Source organism: Gorilla gorilla, chromosome 4, assembly GCF_029281585.2.
Source record: "Gorilla gorilla gorilla isolate KB3781 chromosome 4, NHGRI_mGorGor1-v2.1_pri, whole genome shotgun sequence".
In the NCBI taxonomy this organism is placed as follows: Eukaryota; Metazoa; Chordata; class Mammalia; order Primates; family Hominidae; genus Gorilla; species Gorilla gorilla.
Window position 1 is genome coordinate 106,646,575 of NC_073228.2, and position 19,637 is coordinate 106,666,211.

The 19,637-nt window shown below is 35.1% G+C and overlaps 1 protein-coding gene and 1 long non-coding RNA gene across 8 annotated transcripts in view; one reads left to right on the forward strand and one right to left on the reverse strand.

Moving 5' to 3' along the window:
• LOC134758574 (uncharacterized) overlaps positions 1-7,340 on the reverse strand; it is a 47,931-nt gene extending 40,591 nt beyond the window's left edge. The window contains exon 1 of the long non-coding RNA XR_010133915.1: positions 7,295-7,340. This is a non-coding gene — a long non-coding RNA (uncharacterized lncRNA). The remainder of the gene's footprint in view (positions 1-7,294) is intronic.
• Positions 1-19,637, forward strand: part of PAM (peptidylglycine alpha-amidating monooxygenase) — a 277,732-nt gene that overhangs the window by 79,641 nt on the left and 178,454 nt on the right. The gene's annotated exons all lie outside the window — the stretch shown is intronic.

The following is a 19,637-nucleotide window of genomic DNA, read 5'->3' on the forward strand; positions in this document are numbered from 1 at the left end:
TTGGGTATACTTAAAGAATACTTAGCCGAAGATTCATTAAGAGTATATCTGACATTGGTGGTGGCTGTGTTGTAAGCTGAGAAAATTTAATTGTTATTGATTCTTTAAAAACAAAAACACTTAAAAACAGGAACATTTTCTCCTTTTAAATTCACCTTTTCTTTTTGTAGGATTCACATATCTAAAGATGAAATAGAAAAAAGTATACAAAAACTGGAAGAACCCCACAAGTGTGAGGGAAATTATAATACCAAAAATACTTAATTTTTGCTGAGCAGTAATACTAGATACAGGGTTGCCTTATACATGTCAAAATATTTCAGGCAAAAAAGATTTCACTATGAAATTTAAATAATGAGGCTCATGACATTTTACTTTTAACCTACAAGATAGCATTGAATACAATGAAAATATTCAAGTTATGTCAAAGAAAATAGCATAAATAACATTTATGTATGATTTGATTTAAATTTAAAGTATATTTTATATGTTTCAGGGAAAGGAGGGAGAGATTGCAGAAATTGCTATATATTATAGTAGCTGAGAAAGCAGGATGTGGTATTTTGTATTCAGAAATATATCATGTAACAGCTGTTGCAAAATTTGATTTAAAAAAACCTGAATGGGCAAATATACCTTTCTAGTCAAAGGGAATAATATATCACTTGAATTGCATTCTTGAATTGCCATTTGTCTGGGAGATTGAATTTTTGAACATAGTAGCAGTAAAATGCAAAAAAGGCAGATTAATGTAGTGATGTTTGTGAAAAAATTTAAGTGCTCAAGATAGGAGTTTTAACTTATGGTTCACACAATAGCAGTCCATTCTCTCTTACAAATGTGATTGTTGAAACGATTAATATTTTATGTTGAAAAATCTACTTATTTGAATGTTTCAATTATAATATTCCCTGTTAAAGATATATTTTTTCACTTTTCGGTTGAAATGACAGTATGTGTAATATGCAACTGATGTTCTGGCTATCAGTCTGACGAACTCTTGCAATATGTAGAATATGTGGAAGGCATAGTCCTTTTGAAATATTCCTTTTTGTTTTTTAGTTTTGTTTGTAGAGACGGGGTATAACTATGTTGCCCAGGCTAGTCTTGAACTCCTGGCCTCAAGCAATGCTCCTACCTTGGCCTCCCAAAATGCTGAGATTACAGATGTGAACCACTGAGTCCAGATGAAACATTGTTTTGAACTTTTTGGTAGGGAATGGTTCTGAGGTAGCTGAGGGATTGATGCCATGGGTGACATCTGAGACAGGAGTTTATGGTTCTCTGTTCCTCTCCTTTTTTTAGGTGAACTACTGTTTACATCCTTCTTATTCCCTCCCTCCTTTAAATTATCCATTCAACATTATTATCTAGTGCCCCCTATATGCCATGGCATTATTTTGGGGCTAGAAATACAGCTCTCTGCTCTCTTGAACTTGCGGTCTTGTAATGAATGTGGACAATAAACAATTTAAACAAATGAAAATATTAATTATGGATGGACCAAGAAAGAAACCGAGAGAGAGAGAGGTGCAAAATTGTATGTATTCACAGCGTGAGGGAAAGCTGCTCACCTCACAGGAAGGTTGAAGCCTGAAATGATAAGAGCTAGCTGTTTCTCTTCTCCTGCTCTTTTTCTTTACAGTAGCCCACAGATTCCTAGTAGCTTGGCTGCATTCACCACTTTCCATCTGCCCAGAGTTGAAGCCAATGGCATGCTTTACCTCTTCTCCCTCCCTTAGGGATATGCCAAAGATAGTGAGATTGACATTGCCTAATATGCCTCCCTTTTCTTACTTCCCATTAAGAATACAGTAATTATAATGTACTTCAGAGGCTTTCCTGAGCCTTACACCAGCCTCCTGCTTCATCATCTTCGTACCACACAACATGTTGTATTTGCTTCAGTTATAGGCCTTCTCACATTGCCTTGCAATATTTGTCTTCTGTCCCCTTCCAAAATGCCACAGCCCACCTGCCCTCAATAAAAGCCAGGTAGGAATAAATAATTTCTATTCACCTTTGTTTTACCGGAGGCTAACACAGTGTCTGAAGCCAATTAGTTTCAATAACTGTGTTGTATTTTTTAACCAAATCAATAAGTTGTTTAAACTTACACTTCTTGCTTTTATGATAACTTCAACCCACAAATATTTCCTCTCCTTTCTGATACCTAAATGATGAAATGGAAAAATAAAATCTGATATAAGGATTAATTTAAGTAACTTAATGCATTCTTGTCAATTAAGTAAAATTTAAAAAGTACATTAATCACTAGTTTCCCCTCTTTCACTATTTATATTTTTCTCAACCTAAGAGAGCAGGATGCTGAACCATACTTAGAATTAATCAGGAGAAACATGGGAAACATGCAGAAAACAACATAATTATATGTGCACTTTTAAGCTGCAAAGTGAAATTAGGTAAGTCATTTGAAGATCTGTATGATTCATTATAATGCAATCAATTATGTGGCTCACCTTAAATTATAACATAACTCTGAGAAAAATACCGCATCCTTAAAAATTATTTTATGTGGATGATGGCATCATACATATGCAGAAACCAGTATAGATATTTATATTTTTTCACAGCAAAAGTTTTAAACATCATTTTAACGTAACATTTAAAAAGTAATTTACATTTCGAATATTTGGTTGCACATGGTTTTATTTGTTTGCTCATCTCTAATATGGAAAGAAATTGATTATAGCTCATTCTTTTAGTTTCAGAACTGTTTGCCATTTTCTCTTTGTTAATTTTTAAAAATGTAAATAAGTATCATCAATTTGTGGATTAGCAGTCATTGCCTCCAAATATCATGGCATTTTTTTTCTCTAATTTTTGGCAGAGTATTTTAAGTCTGCATGTGATTTCATCATTTTTAATAATACCAATCTTAAAGCATGGCCATCATGTTCTTAGGACATTGATTACTCCAGAAGGGGAAGAATATAAAAAACACCAATGCCCAAGTTTGTTGGTTGTGAAAATAGCCACACTTAAAGTCTACTTTTATATCGTTCTTGTAAAACATCAATTATTATACAGTAAAAGATAAATTCAGCTGAATATGTGGGAAGAAGGGAAGGAAAGATTTGAAGATTATTTAATAATGTTTTAACTTTTATGTTCTTCATGTATGGCATAAAAACTTATTTAAACTCCTGAGGTTTTAGTTGAGTGTATGTTTTAAATAAATATTATTATTTAAGAAAAGCATAGTATCACTGTAATTGTACTCTCAACGTAGATGCCTGTTTTTGTTTTACTGTGAGTTCAGAGGGAATAGTTGTTTCATAATGAGTTTCTGTTCATGAGCAGTAAATAAAAATAAGAAGGAAACAGTGAGGAGAAGGCAGAGTTAGTTTCTCTTCATATTCTAATCCATTACTGACACATATATCATGAATGTCTAATTCTGCATTAAAATCTTGATTAAGATGGAAGAGTTTCTGGTTTTTCACCTTTAAATATTCTTTAATATGGAGAATTGACAGTGATGGATTAACTAATATGTAATAAATACAGAATCAGAGATCTGGAAATAATCCTTGAGACATCATTTCCAATTCCCTGAATCTTGGGAGAAGTACACCTAAGTGTTGGAGTTCCTAGAAATCTTTAAAGAAAATTTCATTACTTTTTTATTGGGAGATATATCATACACACAGATGCGTGTATAAAGCTTAGACAGCTTAAACAATAGCTGTAAACTCCTGTACAGAACCACCACCCAGGTCAAGAAATAGAACATTACTAATATCCCAGAAGCCCTCTCTATGTAAAATTTCATTTACTCTCTATCAAAACAAGCTCCAGGTATTTTCAAAGTTTATATTCAAGGATTCCATGTAGAATCATTATTTCTTTTTCCCAAAATGTCAGAAATTTGTTACTGAAAAGAGTTAAACTCTATAGAGATCTTCTTTAAGCTAGAGGTATTTCTATTCCTGGTACTTTTGAAATGCATTTAGAGGCTGAAAGTGAATGTGTATCATTTAGGTAATTGTGCCAGTTGGCCAGGCGTGGTGGTATGTGCCTGTAATCCCAGCTACTCGGGAGGCTGAGACACGAGAATCACTTGAGCCCGGGAGGTGGAGGTTGCAGTGAGCCAAGATCGCTTCACTGTACTCCAGCCTGGGCGACAGAGCAAGGCTCAGTCTCAAAAAAAAAAAAAAAAAAAAAAAAAAAAAAAATTGTGCCAGTTACATTTGAATAAGGTGTGTAGAGCATCCTTCTTTCTGTCTTTAAATCACAGAGGCTTCAAATGAAATGTTATAGAGGCTTGGGTGAAAATTAAATCCAGCTATGTATTTAAAACATGTATCATAGCCAAAGAAATTTTATCCAGTGAGTTAGAGTAGCCTAATATCAGAAAATCTATTAAGGTAATTTCCTACATTAATAGATTAAAAGAGGAAAAAATTATTTTTTAATGGTTTTACCAAAAGTACTTAATAAAATTCAGTGTCCTGTCATTATAAAAACTCTTAACAAATTAGGAATAGAAAGGAACTTTCTTAACTGGGTACAGGTTATCTGCCAAGACCCACAACAAACATCATATATGATGCTGAAACATTAGACACATCCTGTTGAAATTAGAAATAAGATGTGCTTACTCCAACTGCTTCTATTAATCATTGTACTAGAGGTTCTAACCAGAGCAATAAAACAAGAAAAATGAAAGTTCAAATATTATCTACCTACCTAATTAAAATTAATATGCTTATGTATTACATGTAATTTTATATGTAAAATTAATGTACAATTAAATTAATACATTGTATTTTCTTAGAAACAAATTTAGAAACATAGAAACACCTATGCAAACTAAATTTTCAATGATGATGCTTAAAAGGCAAGAAAGGTAGATTATCTTCATTTGTTGTTTATGATTGTATAATCTTTGTTTCCATTCAAAAGTGTTTATATTGATGAACAATCATGGGCAAAATGAAGTCTAGAGAATAATCATTATGATTATTTTGTCTTGTAAGCTTTGTGACAGAAATTCATCAATTAAAATGTATTGACTTGTACATAGTGCATTCTTACAGCAATGATAATTTGAAGAGGAATTTCCATACAAATGTGGTTATAATAAATTGGGTTTCACAAATTTTGCTTTTACTGGTATATAGATTATGTAATAGTAGTAGTAGTAAAATATATAATTTGGGATTGAGTTTAGCTGCATAGAACAAAACTAGTGAAAATATTTTCAATAAAATAGAAGTTAATCAATATCATGAATGAAAGAATTCTGAAGATAAGTTGATATATTTTCCATATATTTACGGGACCTAGCCTTCTTGCAGCTCATCACTCGTCCATCTTCATGATGCAGCCCCCATTCTCATGGGCCAATACAGCTGTTAAGCCTCCAATCATCACATGCTCCTTTTAGCCAGCAGGGTAGAGGAAGGGGCAAAGAAGAGCACAGAAAACTTTAAAACTTTGACACATGGCTTCATATATCTGCAGTTGAGGCTGGGCATGTCCTTTTTTAATTGAGCAGTAATATGACCAGCCAAAAATTAGAGTTCTTGTGATGAAGGTGAAAGGGGAAAAGGATATTGCAAGGCAAGTGTCTGTTATAGATGGATATTTTTATTTAATAACTAATCTGATTTAATTGTTGGAAGATTAGAAGAAACATACTCTTTATGTGATTTTACTTTGTCTCTTTTGGTATAGGAATAGTGTGTCACTGAGCTGGATTGTTTAAGAAAATTTTGTCATTAAGAATAGTAAACAAACTAGTATAGAAACAAGAAATAGCATACATAGTAAGTTTCATTAAAATTCAGCTATTTAGAATGGAATTGCCTAATTCTTTCAGGCAACTCATGCTAATAAGTTGTACTTAGCATGATTGCTGGGTTACTACTATCTTTTCTCCAGATTAAGTATTTGTGATTTACATTTATATGACAGTTGTCCTCTGCACTTAGAGTAATAGCATCCTGTTTATATATTCTGGGACCCAGAATTAAGTCTTGTTTTTCTACCTTCTCCACCTGTTCATTCGCAAACACCTACAAATACACACACACACACACACACACACACACACACACACACACACACAAAGTAGTTATCAGAACATGTGCAGTCTGCATTTTTTCTGTCCTTTGAATATCCTAGCAGTTTTGTTGTATATTCATAAAGACTTAAAGACATTTAAAGGTTTGAAAGAGAGGCATTAATTTTAATGCTTCAAGAAAATTTCTGGAGCATTCCCAACCATTTATGAATCTGCAGTTATAACTTTACGGATGAACATAAATGAAGAGTTGCAAAAATATAGAGCACCCCTGAGAGTATTTATAAATTTTGTCATAATCAAAATCTCACTAAGACTTTTTCTTGAACTCGAAAATATAGATTCATTAATTTATTTTGAAACAGAAGCTGGAGATAATAGTAAGCAACAAAATACAGACAAATAAGACAAGGGGAACTTGAATTTTCAGATGTCAAGAAGTACTTATTACAAAGTTAAAACCTGACAACAAAATGGGTAGTTAGATCAATGAAAATGAATAAACATCTGAAAAATATGCCTAAATTTATAGGTAAATAGCATGTGGCAAGTCTATCTGGATAGAATTTAATACGGCTGTACACAAAAATTGAGTAACTGAAAAATGAAAGTTTCTTCCTATTGCATATCATACACAAAAATATATTTCCGATGGGTCCAAACATTATCGACAAAAATGAATTAGAACCATAATTCTGATTCTGTAAGTCCTAAACTCCAGATGGGAGAAGGACTTACAAAAGGAAAACGCATAGAACACAAAGAAAAAATATCAATAATTTAACTTTACAAAAATACAACCTAAATATATATATATCTCCACATATGTGTAAATGCATAGAAAAGAGACTGAAGAATATTAATATGGTTTGGCTATGTCCCCACCCAAATTTCATCTTAAATTCCCGTGTGTTGTGGGAGGGACCTGGTGGGAAGTAATTGAATCGTGGAAGCAGGTCCTTCCCATGTTGTTCTTATGATAGCGAATAAGTCTCATGAGATCTGATGGTTTCATAAAGGGAAGTTTCCCTGCACAAGCTCTCTCTGCCTGTCACCATCTATGTAAGACGTGACTTGCTCTTCCTTGCTTTCCACCATCATTGTGAGGCCTCCCCACCCATGTGGAACTTTAAGTCCGTTAAACCTCTTTCTTTTGTAAATTGCCCAGTCTTGGGTATGTCTTTAACACCAGTGTGAGAATAGACTAACACAAATATGTACAAAATTATTAAGAGCAGTTACCTTTATTTGAGGAATGGGTGTTGTGTGAGTTAGTCTTTGACAGTTTACTCAAGTACTGCTGTTTGGTTTGAAGCCTGAAACAACAACAGTGTAATGAGTTAATGTATCATTTATTGAACCAAAACAATTAGGAATGGGAGAAAAAGCAAAGAATTAATGCACAGTCTGCATTGAATAATTTTTATGAGCCATACTTTGAGAGAAACATAACTTCTCCATTTGATATATAAAACAATGTTAGGATTTGGTAAATTCGCCATAATCTAGAGACATTCTTATCCCACCATCAGGAACTATTCCAAGAGAAGAGGAAGAGGAGAAAAATGTGGTTCTAAGAAGCAAGGTCCTAACATGGCTCTAAGAAGCAAGTCAGCCCACTAGGTGAAAAGAAAGTTCTACAGCTTGATCAGTGGTACTGTTGTACAGTATTCTAACCTAAAGCCTAATTATGTTTTAAATAAACCACCAGAGCTTAAGGACTTGACCCATGAGTAAATGCACCACTAAATGTGACATACATGATAAAACACTTTAATGTTACTGGAATTGTGGTTTCTCACATTGAGTATGTATATTTAGTGTAATGAATCTCTTTTTATTCCTCCCTTCAAAGTTACTATTAAATTGAGACTACATCTTAAAACTGATGGTCCAAGAAAATAGAAAAAACAAATGACAAAGAACTTCAACCCAGCCTCAGCTTATACAAAAATGAACACAAAATAGATCACAGAGTTAAATGTAAAAAATAAAACTATAAGGAAAAAATAGGAGAAAATTCTTTAGGACCTATGGCTGGATAAAAAGTTCTTAGACCTGACACTAAATTCCATAAAAAGAAAAACTAGTAACTTGGAGTTCATCAAAGCTAAAAACATCTTCTCTGTAAGATCCCTTGTGAAGAGGATGTAAAGACAAGCTACAGAGTGGGAGAAAATATTTGCAAACCAGAAATCTGAGAAAGACCTTATGCCTATGGTATGCAACAAGCTCTCAGAATTCAACAGTAAAAACAAATCAATCCAAATAGAAAATGGGCAAAGGACATGAATAGACATTTCCCTGAGAAAGAACTATAGATGACACATAAGCCATCTGTAGATGCTCAACATCATTAGCCATTAGGGAAATGCAAATTAAAAGCTCAATGAGGTATCACTAAACACCTATCACACAGGTTAAAATTTTAAAATAGTAACATCAAATACTGACAAAGATACAGAGAAATGGTTCACTCATACATTGCTAGTGGGAATCTAAAATGGTACAACAATGTTGGAAAAAAGAACAATTGCATTCTTGAGCATTTATCCCAGAGAAATGGAAATTTATGTTCACACAAAAACCTGTATATACATGTTCATAGCAGCTTTATTTGTAGAAGCTAAAAACTGGAAACAACCAAAATATCCTTCAAAAGGTGAACAGTTAAACTGTAGTACATCTGTACTATGTAAGGAGGCTCAGCAGTAAAAAGGAATGAACTATTGATACATGCAACAACTTGGATGGATCTCGAGGGATGATGCAGAGTGCAAAAAGCCAATCTCAGATTACGCACTATATGATTCTGTTTATAAAACATTCTTGAAACAATAAGCTTTTTGAGATGGAGAACAGATTTCCTAATTGTGCTATTGTACTATGGTCATACAAGATGTTACCATAGGGGAAAATGAATGAAGGGCATGTGGGATCTCTCTGTACTATTTCTTCCAACTGCATGTGAGTCTACAATGATCTAAAACATGCCTGTAATTCCATCCATTTGAGAGGCCGAGGCAGGAGGACTGCTTGAGGCCAGAAGAGTTTGAGACCAGCCTGGGTAACATAGTGAGACCCCCATCTCTACAAAAAATTAAAAAATCAGCTGGGCATAGTGGCTCATGCCTGTAGTCCCAGCTACTGGGGAGTCTATGGTCAGAGGATCCTTGATCCCAGGAGTTCGAAGCTGCAGTGAGCTATGATCACACCACTGCACTCCAGCCTGGGCAATAGAGCAAGACTCTGTCTCTCTAAAAATATAATAATAATATAAATAAAAACAAAAAAAAGAATGGGCTCTTAAACACAAGGGAAAAGTAACACAAAACTCAACAGTGTGGTTAAGTAACTTGTCCAAGGTTCCACAGCTTATGAGTAGCAGAGCTTAGATATAAACTCAGGACCTTTAAAATTTGTCTGTTTCACAACCTGTGCCACCTTCCTCGGAATGCCCTTCTCTTGAAGTGAACAGGAGTAGTTTTTACATACAGGACTTGGGAGCCATTTCTCCAGACTAGCAGATATAATTGAGATCAGATTGTAGGTTGTAGTCAAATTCCTCTCAACCTGTTATCCAAAATATCTGGCAGTGCTTCTCAAACATCACAAGATCACCTGGGAATCTTGATAAAATACAGTTCCTCATTCAGTCTTGAGTAGGCCTTAGCCACTGCATTTCCAATAAGCTCCCGGGTAATACTAAAGCTGCAGTCCGTGGGCCACACATTGAGCAGCTGTTTGTAACTAAGGTGACTTTTAAAATGGTTTATAACAAACAGCGTTTCAGATGTGGTTAGGATGCTGCACATGAAATGAGAGGAGGGGCACATGAAATGAGAGACAAAGAAAGCGTTGTCAGGGTATAGTTGAAGTATGGGGATCTAGCCATAAGGGAAAACAGGATATGCTTTATTTGTATACACAGATAAGTGGAGACAATTGACAGGCATTTTGAGTGTGGAAAGAGAAAACAAGAGTCAAAGCATAATGTTAAAGTGATGCCGTGTGGTCAGTTGCTAGAATATCAGCTGTTTGCTATCAATGTAATGTTCACTTTCTACATTCATGTGTAAGGAAAATTACTGATAAGGTAGGAAGTTTATTTTTTCTACAGCCTAGACTGTCATAAAATCTGATGGCTCCATTTTCATTCATTTAAATATTTGGGGATTTGATTTGTCCTGTTATCTAAACTAATTAAGGTCAGAACATCCAATACTTCCATTTATTCAGGGGTACAAATCTTTTCCTTTTGTGTTACTGAATAGCATGAAAACATCGTGCTGAAGAGTTTTAGATGCCCTATGTTCAAAGTCATTATTTAATTATTAGTGCTTTTATCAGGCTTTATGCAAGGTGCCAGGTTTCCTGAAGTAACTAAAACTTGATATGGCTTTATGTTATGATGGGAAATTAATAAATGAGGATGAGAACTGGGGAAATGAAGTGTGAAATTATGTGGTATTTCAAAGTGTAAGCTTCCTTTCTGATCTATGTTTTATCATATACTAGCTCACATTTGGTGGTGCATTTGCTCATGGGTCAACAGGCCCTTAGCCTGTAGTAGTTTCTTTAAAACATCAGGCCTGAAGTATATACTAACTATACCACTAACCAAGCTTGTGTTTCATGGGGTGTTGAATTGTGCTGAATTATTTCTTAGAAGCAAGTTGATGCTTTTTTTCCTTTTCTTCCTCCCTTAAACTACTCCCTGATGGTGAAAATAACAATGAAATATACAGCTACCCTTGAGAAGTTCACATTCTCACTGGTCACCTGCCTCCAGTTTGCCCCCAACTTCCATTTCAGCCTCCATGTCACTGCCAGAATGAGCTTGTAAAACACACATGTGATCTTCTCACCTATAGGATAAAGATAAATCCCTAGGCATGGATCACGAGGTCCTTTGTGCATTGGCTCCTGCTCTTTTCTCTGGTCTTATTTCCCATCCCTCTGTGTGTTCTGGTTGTACTTAACTACTTGTAGTTTTAAAAACTCAACTTGCTGTCTCCTGCCTCAAGGTTGATCTATAAGCGGTTTCCTCTATTTTGGATGCTTTTTCTCCACTGCCACCTGGTAAACACCTGGTGGTTAGCTCAGATACAGCTTCCTCCTGGAAGCTGCCTGTCTCAGTCAGGCTGTTAGGTTTCAAGGAGTGGAAACCCACAAATAAAAAGTGTTTATACAAGTGAAAGAGCAGGCCACTTCATGGACATCCCAGAATAAGGCAGGTTATATAGCAAGGACTTTGGGTATGGAAGAGGACAATCAAGAACTAACGTTGGTCACGTGCTGTCTTACGGCACTGCTTGATCTCTATCTCTTTTCTTTCTGTGCCTGCTCCCTTCTTCTCTTGATTTACAAAGTGATGTTCTGGCTTCTCAATTCTTCTGTCACTTTAGCTTGCTCGTGGCTTTGCTTTGGCTTACTCTAATGTCAAGTTGGTCCTGCTTCTACAGGAATTTTCAAATCAACTAACATCTCCTTTTCTTCTTTTCAAATTAGCAGGGAGAGATTTTTGGATGGACCCAATTAAGTCAAGTGGACAATTAGCTATGGCTGAAGAGGGTCATCATATCTTACATGGGTCATACCTTTCAAGGCTAGGAGAGTGTGGTTAGTGCTGCTGCTTTGATTCTACCACTTAGAAGTAGACCATCTTTTTCTTTCTCCCGAGTCCCATTTTACTAAGCTCCTAAGCACTCATTTTTCCTTATCCTTCACTCAAAGGGTCTAAGGTACTCAGATTTCAGGACGCAGCATCTTGCCCTGTATTAAGAAACCCTTCTGCTGGAATCACCTGAGGTCAGGAGTTCAACACCAGCCTGGCCAACATGGTGAAAGCCTGTCTCTACTAAAAATACAAAAACTAGCCAGGCATGGTGACATGTGCCTATAATCCCAGCTACTCGGGAGGCTGAGGCAGAAGAATCTCTTGAACCCGGTGGGTGGAGGTTGCAGTAAGCTGAGATCATGCCACTGCACTCCAGCCTGGGTGACAAGAACAAAACTCCATCTCAAAAGGTTTTTTTGCCAAGTAAGAAGACAACTTCAGTTATTTGAGTGGGCATGGTTTCACTGGGATCATTATAAAATATTTGCTTTGGTTGATGCAGTGAATGCAACTCTTTATTTGGGAAAAAAAAATTTTAGTAAAATATAAAAGTAAATTCGATATTTAAAATTCCTTGTGCTGTGAAAATTTATCTACTTGAGTGAGCTAAAGATAGTAAAATTACATTTAGGTTAATATCATTCCGCTCTCTAAACTACTTCCTAAGACTATTCCAGTGAGAGTACTTCAGATGATAAGGGGCAAAATTTCCTAGGAAAACTTATTTAGGTGGAAATATCCTAAAGAAACTCAATTAAAACTGAAATCGGTCAGAGAATTATAAAGTTTTATCTTTAAATACACACTACATCCTACAATTTCTTCCATTGTGCCCTATTTTGAGAATTTATCTTACAAAACATTATTTCTATTATAGCGACAATAAGAACATGGTGAAAATATTATTGATTATTGCCAATGAAAAATACTGGTTTTTGAGGATTCTGTTCCAAGTAGCCTTCATGATCTTCCTGAAAAACCTGTTCTTCATGCTGGGATTTGCAGAATATATAGAATGATCTTCTGTGGGTGTCAGAAGGAGGAAATGCCTAAGGAAAAGAATTCTGTAAAATTTATTTGGATTACCAGATGTGTTCTCTTTCTCTCTCTTCATGTCCTTCTCTTTCTTCCTCTTTTTTTTTTCTCTAAGCAGAAGTCATAGAACTTGATTGTTCTTTACTTTTCCCAGTTATAAGAAGAGGATGTTGATACCTATTTTGCTTTCTCCTTCTGATTATTTTGGGGAATCTTGTGAATATACCTTATAAACTGTTGCATTTTAGAAATATGAGATACTGTCGGTGCCTACTGTACATGGCAAAGGCAACAAAGATGACTAACACATGGCCCTTACATGAAAGGGTTAACCCTTCAGCAGATGGATGGATTCTTCCCTGGATAATTGAAAAGCCTCACTGTGGAAAGGGGAACCCTACATATACTGACTTATGAGCATCCCACAAAGAAAAGACCAACTTGATGCTCAGGCCTCCTCCAGAGCAGCACCGGACAGCTTGTTAGTGTCTCACTCTGAAATGCAAATACACAGTCACAAATCATCAGACTTTTTAGGGAGGTGTCTGGAGAAAGGGAGAATTTTGAAAAAGAGAGAAAAGAACTCAGCTGAAACAATGTAGGGAGGAACGGATAATAGAACTGAAACTAGAAAATGGAGAGAGTTGATAGGTAAAGTTGAGGAAATCCCTCACAAGGAAGGATAAAAACAAAGAGACAGTGGAAAAGAAATGCCAGGAAATTTGGGGGATCATTCCAGCAGGTCCAACATCTAAATATAGGAGTTTTAAAGAAGATGATAGAGATAAATGTGGAACAGAAATTGTCAAAGAATATGTAAGAATATTTATCAGAATCAGTATCTTAAGTCTTCAGATTAGAATGGCCTAGCAAGATGAATGAGAAAAGACCCATATGAGGGCACATCAATAAAAGTTCAGAACAAGAAGTCAAGGAGAAAACTTTAAAAGCCTCCGGAGAATGGAGAGAGAAAGAGATTGAGATATCACAAATAAACTATAAAAAATCAGAATGGCACCTGAATTCTAAACAATAGAACTATAAGAAGACAGAGGGACAATATCCTTAAAATTCTTAGGGGAAATGATTGTCATTATATAAACCCCTATCCACCCAAACACAATCATGGATATAGCTAAAATAAAGATATTCTCAACACGGATCTGGAACCGTGCTCCAGTTCCAGAACTCTAGTAAAAAGAAAAAAGTGGCCAGACGCGGTGCCTCACGCCTGTAATCCCAGCACTTTTTGGGAGGCCAAGGCAGGCGGATCACGAGGTCAGGAGATCGAGACCATCCTGGCTAACACAGTGAAACCCCGTCTCTACTAAAAATACAAAAAGTTAGCTGGGCATGGTGGCGTGCACCTGTAGTCCCAGCTACTTGGGAGGCTGAGACAGGAGAATCGCTTGAACCCGGGAGGCGGAGATTGCAGTGAGCTGAGATCGCGCCACTGCACTCCAGCCTGGGTGACAGAGCAAGACTGTCTCAAAAAAAAAAGGAAAAAGAAAAAAGTGCATAAATAAAGGTAACAATCATGGGACACTACTTGGTTCAGTGGAGAACATTAGTTATATAGTTTAACAACTTAAATATTAATTTAACCAAAAATTGTGATATGAGTCTATTGGAATGCTGGTGGGATGTGATAGGAGACTTAAATCCTCATCTTCCAAAGTAAGAAGTCAATAGATAATTAATGGAACTGTGAAATTGATAAATTAGAATATCAACATATTCGGGAAAATGAATGTCAGTACCAGAACACCCTGCTAAAAGAGTGGAAAATAATTGCATCTCAGGAGCAGGATTTGGAGTAGCTGGGCAAGGGAATGCTGTTTTCATTGTAGGTTTTTAGTACTATTTGACTTTTAACTATGTGTATATATTACTCTCATTTTAAAAATCATTTAAACATTTATTTTCTATTTCAAAACTTGATATATATCCAAATTTGATATGCGCCATTTTCCTTAAACTTTACTATGAGATCCTGAAGAACTGTGTCATGTATTTCTTTATGTTATTCCTTGTTCCCATTCATTCACTTAACATTTACTAAATATGTCAATGTGTTTTTGTGTGCTAAGTTTGGGGATATAACAGTGGAATGTGCAGGATGAAGCTTGATGCTTGCTGGGTTGAAAAAAAACAAATGAGCTTTCTTCTGAACTGAGGATGTTTTTTAGCCCTTAGCAAACATAGTGCATTGAGTAGAAGTAAGCATGGATGAAGATATTGAAATTCATATTCTGTCTTCTCTGTAACTGATATAAACTTCTTCATAAACCCCCATCCTGCTGAGTAGTTGGAACATAATTAAATTTGCTCCTTAGAGTTATCTGGCTCATCTGCTTTAATATTCTTTTTTCATGTAAATATTTGAGTAATTTCTAAATTTAAGTCCCTATTAGAGGGCTGTTCCATAACTTGCCCTCTATCTTTTTGTGTGAGTAGGCAGTTAGAAGAGCCTCCCTGTGAGCATCACTGCTCACTGGCAGAGGGAAAAAGAGTGTGGTGAATCACACACAGGCTTTTAAAACTTCAGAGTGGACACAATTCACTTCTGTTCCTCCTAATTGGCTAAAGGAGATCACATGGCCACTTGGTGGCCAGTACTTGACTTCCCCACCAAGCGCGGGTAGTCGAGGGGGCGGCTGGCGGGGTGGTGGTACTTCAAGCTGCACAGCTGTGGGGAACGGAGCCATGTCTTCTTTACAGCTCACACAACGCCCTGCAAAAAACCAGATATCTGGGAAATTCTGATATGAAGAATCTAGAAGAAAGAAATGTAGAGGTAGAAAAAAGAGCAGGAGTAACTACCGACTACCATTTGGTCTCAAATTCAAATTAATTAATTGGTGGGACAAATATGGGGCGACAGGAAACTCATATTGGTAGGTTCTATTTTGGGAAGACAAAAAGCAGATTAGTTTATTGACTGAATCTGCTGGAACAGGAGGAAAGAGGGATTGGGAAAAACTAAAACTGACTGTGAGGAGAACTCTGCTCAGTAATCAGATGCACGATTCATTTAGAACATATTATTTTATGTGCATAAAAGTGGGATTGCTTTCCCTTAGAATTTTTCTATAATTTTATTACTATTGACTTTCTCCTTGGGAGAAAAATTTAAATACAAAAGATTCAGGAGTGTGAGTGAATACTTAGGTTGTGTGTATATGTATTTTGATTATATATTGGAACACGTTGCATAATTAAACTTAAATATTTTAATGGTATCTCATTTGGTATATCCTTGGAGGATAATTGGAACTCGATAAAGAATATCCCCTCTAGTGTGTTTTGTTTTTACATAACAAAGGCAGCCTTAATGAGCCTTTATCTCATTACAATGTAATACTAATAGTGATTTAAATATAAAAATGAAAGGGAAAATTTATCACAAATTTTATTCTCTTTTAGGCAAATAATACTGCTTAACTCATTCATTTTTCTGATTTTAAAGTCAGCGTTTAATTAAGATAAAGCTTACTGATAAAAGATGTTGACCTTTTTGATAGCAAGCACATTTTTGGCATTTTGTGAAAAGATAAGGAGACAATTACAAAGTTTTAGGAACAAGGAAAATAGGCCATTTTAACATATTAATTTGGCTAAATCAGAATGAAACAATTAATAGTATTCTTTTAATGTCGTAAAATAACTCTGTAGCCTTGAGTTCAAGAGAAATACGGCATGTTAGTGCTATGTTATTATTTATGGAGAAAGGACTTTCACCTTTGTGTTTTTTTCTTAACCTTGTTTTAATCAAATAAAGTGTGTTTTCTCATTATATTTGAATGCATTAATATTTAATAATATCATTCTTTCATCTCTGTCATTCAACTTATCTTTTCTATTTAACCGTAGATGAAGGTATTGTGGAACAAAATACAAATTCTACTATGCCAAAAAAGCAGTAATCTGTACAACATATTCTTATTTTCCGAGATATATACCCAGCATAACCAATGTGGAAGCTGCTTTCCCCATTGGTATCTATCCCTGAATCAATGATGCAGTCATCTGCACCAGCCATTATGATGGTGGAAATGACTGGCCAGTCAAGCATTGGCCATTAATTTTGAATACATCCTTGAAAATCATGTTGAAAAACAAAATGGTCAGCTTCTTTTAAGTATCTGATATACCTCTGGACTGATTATGGGGACTACTGATTATTTTAAATCTTTATTTTGTCAATGGAATTTTACAGGTTTTGACAATGACCTTAATATATTTTTAAATAAGAATAAATATGAAAAAAAGAATAAATATGATCTCTACTAAATGTGTAAATTTTGTATCTTTATGAATAGTTTATTTAAAAGCGTAATGCTCTGTTTTTTTCTATTTGGTTTCTATTTTTTTCAGTCTTTAAAAACATAACCTTTCAAAAGGGTAACGGTTTCTGGTTGGGATTATTAGAAGTACGTTGTTTGCTTTATCCAGAGTTTTACATAATGTTATGAGTTAGTTGTACCAGGATCAAAGAAGTTTTTTTAATTTGTATGATTTCTTCAGTGTTTTAAAGAGAGATGTAATTTTATGATAATAGAAATTAATGTGGATTATAATGGGAAGCAAATTTAAAATATAAAATAAAATTTGTGCATATATGCTGACTTTTAAAACACCACTTCAAAGGAACCACCTCCCAGCAAGATAATTTACATAAGCCCTTTATTTAGGAATGAATACTAAATTCAATAGAATCAAGTAAAAAATAGTAAACTTGATTACACATACAGCATTTAGTATTCCTATAGCACTTAGTAGTCATACAGTACATTTGATCTTTTAAAATGCTTTAGCAACAATAAGGTACATTTCTTGTCCGTATTTCTCTAAGGAAATAAGCAAGTATTACTAAGAATCTATTTGTGTAATTCAAATACTAAGCACCTAGTTAAGCACACCATTTTATATTTCATTTGTTCCAGAAACATCCAGCTACTTTTGGAATATAAATGTACATAATTGACCCTCACTGCTGATTTCTTTTGGCAGTTGGTTCTGCGAGACTGCTTCTGTATAGTTTTCTTAAGTCATGCAACACAAACTTGAGGCTAAGACATATAGTACCTGTCGGTGCCAGTACCTAATAAATGTTTCCTAATAATCCTGACATAACATTGATTATTCCCTTGGAATACAAATTGTTATTCCTGATTAGTGAAGCATATTTCAAATGATTTAGGTTGAGGTTTTAGTTATATTTTTGCTAAATGATAGAGTTACCATTTTTGTTTTTATTTTTAGTGTTAGGAAGAGTATTTTAATTTGGGTTTTTAGCTCTGTTTTTTCCCTGACTCTTCAAAGATAATTGTAAAGTGCCTGACGTCTGAAGATGTTCTAGTACTCTGAAATAATAAAGATGAAATATATATAGGTTCAGAATGAACAGTGTAAATTTAGAAAAATAAAAGAAAGATTTTATATTTTATCCATTGATAAAGCTAAACCTGAAACACTAATAACAACTTGTGATCTCTCTGGTGCTTTACTCTTTTTAGAATTTGCTCAGATTATTTTTGTTTCTCACAGTAGCCATTTGGTAGAGCATTTATCAATACCATCTATTTAGACAGGGGGAACCAAAGTTAAGAAATGTGAAGGGAATCCCTTTAGGACTTAGAACTATCACTTCTGACTTCAAGTCTGCGCCCTCATTTTACACCAGTGGTTTTCATTCATTGGCTCAGAATCCACAGGGGAGGCAGATTTAGGGTGAAGCCCAGAGTCACTGCCAGGAAATGAGCATTGTGCGATGTGAAACAATAACACTTCTCACACTTACGTGTACTATTGGTTTGAATTATATGTGACATGAAGTAAAAATTTATTTAAAAGCATTACTGATTCAGTAATGATTCAGCTTAGCCTTTATGTATTTTCCTAATAAATACCAGAAGTACAGCCTCTATCAAGTTAGTAGATCCTGCCTTGAAGGCGGCCAAAGTTGCGGTTCAGTCCCTGCCCCACTACTGCTGGCAACATGATGTGCAACACGTTCCTTGACTTCTGTGCCTCTATTTGCTCATTTGTAAAATGTAGATAGTAGTTAGACCTAGCTTATAGGATGTCATGAGCATTAAATGAAATTATACATGGAAAGTATTTAAAATGCTGCCTGGCATATTGCAAATACTCAAAAACTATTAATATTATTTTAATTATTAATAGCGTCATTATAATGTATAGTTCCATGAAATGTCCTCATTTTAAAAAGGGATTTTTATACTTCAAAAATGGGAATGACTTCTCTATACTATACTGCCTGCGGGCCACCCTATTTTGGTTTAAATTGGCAAATGCTGGGTATTTCACATTTTTCTGCGACTTAAAAACTCAACTTTTAGTTATGATATAACTCAAGCTTAGGGCATGTAGCCTCAACAATGGAGAGAGAAAGCTAATAAGATCAACTGGGTGTGCTTGGGCTTCACTTCCTTGATACTCCTGGAAGTCCACCTCGGATGTGTCTTAGGCCTGGAGGATCATGGACCTCATCTTTTTTTAGCTCTCATTTTCCATTCCAGGGTGCATATTGCTAGTCACTGTGGGAAACCTTGTAAAAATTATTAAAAACTGGGAAAGAACAAGCCACTCTGTGAGCACGTTGTTAAAATAAACCACTTCTTCCTAAGCTCAAGACAGCAAGAAACAGTTTAATAGCAATGAAATAAACTCACCACCTGTTTGTGCAGCAGCATCAAAGAATTCTAACAAACATAAGAATGCTTTGATCATTTTCAGCCAGAAGAAAATTATGAAGCTCTTCATTGATAGTTCATGGGGAATTTGGGGACACTGATCAAAGAAAACTGTTAGTGCTATAGACTAGAAATTAAGATATCTGCATATAAGCTACTTCAGTACATTGTACTTTCAGTGGTGAATTGCATATTTAAAAATTCAAATGGT